We start from the raw sequence: 1,854 nt of genomic DNA, 5'->3' as shown, positions 1-1,854 counted from the left end.
CTCCGCCTAGGATCTCCTCCTCCCCTCCTCCTCCGCCTAGGCTCTCCTCCTCGGCCTAGGATCTCCCCCCCATCTTCTCAGGTTCTGCCCCGAACACTTCATCTTCTAATGTTATTGTACGACCTCCATCCTGATTGGGCGGACGTTGGATGGATGGACCCTCCCGCCGTATGGTTGGTGGTGAAGCTTCTGGTACATTCTCCAGAGTTGGCAATCAGATTGGAGTAGGTGGACCTTCTCCCTGATACCCTTCAGGAGGACTAGGCCTTTCTGCCCCAGGAGACGTTGTCCAATCCGGAGGTCGGTCCTCCTGCAGAGCTGCATGCTGGGATTGATGGCGTCCTCTGTCCGTCTCACATTCTCTTCCCCTCACCACAATGGGCGCCGGTCTTCCGGGTTGTAGAACATCTGTCTGGTCCGCATTGTTGGTCTAGGGCAGAATCAAATGCCGGCGTTCCTCCACTGGGCCCACTGCTGGCCGGTCATCTGGTCCGGGTCCCATTGGACGATGCCACAGCTGTGACTAATATTAATCATTGGGGGGGGGCACCAGGAGTGTTCCTGCAGTTCCGGAGGCGGAGTCCCTCCTGTCCTGGGCAGGGTTCCGGGGGTCTCGGTGGTGCACGTTCCTGGGGGGCCGGAGTCCCTCCTGTCCTGGGCAGGGTTCCGGGGGTCTCGGTGGTGCACGTTCCTGGGGGGCCGGAGTCCCTCCTGTCCTGGGCAGGGTTCCAGGGGGTCTCGGTGGTGCACGTTCCTGGGGTGGAGAATTGGCGGGAACATTTTGGAGGTCTGGATCCAGGGAATAGTCCTCCAGAGGTGTTCCGGGACGTGTCGTTCATCTCTTCGTATGTTCCTCTAGAATCAAACACGTGGAGAAGGCGAATGAGGCTCTGGCCATCGATCTCCTGCTGGTGACGGACGAGCTGTTTAGGTGAGTGCGGTGACCTTCCGCGTGCGCTCTCCCGTGTACAGGCCACGCCTCCTCTGACGCTCTATGTCCTCTCCTCCAGACATCAGGACGTGCCGACGCGAAGCCGTTATGTGAGACTTGTGGATAGTGTGAAGGAGAACGGGGGAACTGTAAGGTGAGCAGATCACATGGGCAGGGAGATGAGATGCTCCTTGGGGGTGGGGCTTTGGCAGAAGGAGGGGAGCAGATGACGTGAGTGGGAGATGAGAAGCTCCTCGGGTGTGTTATGGGGGTGGAAGAACAATAGGGGCGGGGCATTGTGTGGTGATATCACAGGGAGCAATTGGACAGAAGGAGGGGAGCCGATGTGAGTGGGGAGATGAGATGCTCCTTGGGGGTGGGGTGATAATCAGGGCGGGGCTTTGGCAGAAGGGGGGGCGGGGTGATAATGTGGGCGGAGCTTTTAGTGACATCACAGAGCTGGTGGACAGAAGGAGGGGAGCAGATGACATTGGGGGAGGGGAAATGCTCGGGTGTGTGTGTGTCTAGTGATGGGGGATAATGTGGGCGGAGCTTTGTGTAGTGACATCACAGAGCTATTAGGCAGGAGGTGGGGAAATAAGATGCTCCCCTGGTGTGTGTCTTGGGGGAGGCGGGGTGATAACGGGGGCGTGGCTTTGTGTTGTGACATCACTGTTGGGCTCTATGCCATATTTTGTGATATTTCATTGGCTGAGTGTTTGTTGGAGGCGGGACAGATGTTCAGAGTGGGAGGAGCCAGCTGCAGTGCATTCTGGGAGTTTTTACTCTTTCTCCATCTTGTTTCAGGATATTCTCCAGCCTCCATGTCTCAGGAGAGCGTAAGTGGCCTGCAGTCATTGTATTCCAAGGACGAGGGGCGGACTGACCCATGATGGGGGGTATTTGTAGGACATGGGGTGGGC

General features: G+C 57.7%; 1 long non-coding RNA gene across 1 annotated transcript; it reads left to right on the top strand.

Annotated features, from left to right (window-relative positions):
- The first annotated feature begins 846 nt into the window (after positions 1-846).
- Positions 847-1,788, top strand: LOC108804226. Its single transcript, XR_001942346.1, has 3 exons — positions 847-931; positions 1,011-1,085; positions 1,739-1,788. It is a non-coding gene; the product is annotated as an uncharacterized LOC108804226 (long non-coding RNA).
- The last annotated feature ends 66 nt before the right edge of the window (positions 1,789-1,854 follow it).

The sequence above is a fragment of the Nanorana parkeri genome, unplaced genomic scaffold (genome assembly GCF_000935625.1).
Source record: "Nanorana parkeri isolate BGI_ZX_2015 unplaced genomic scaffold, ASM93562v1 scaffold7416, whole genome shotgun sequence".
Taxonomy (NCBI): Eukaryota; Metazoa; Chordata; class Amphibia; order Anura; family Dicroglossidae; genus Nanorana; species Nanorana parkeri.
This window is presented reverse-complemented; position numbering and strand designations above follow the sequence as displayed.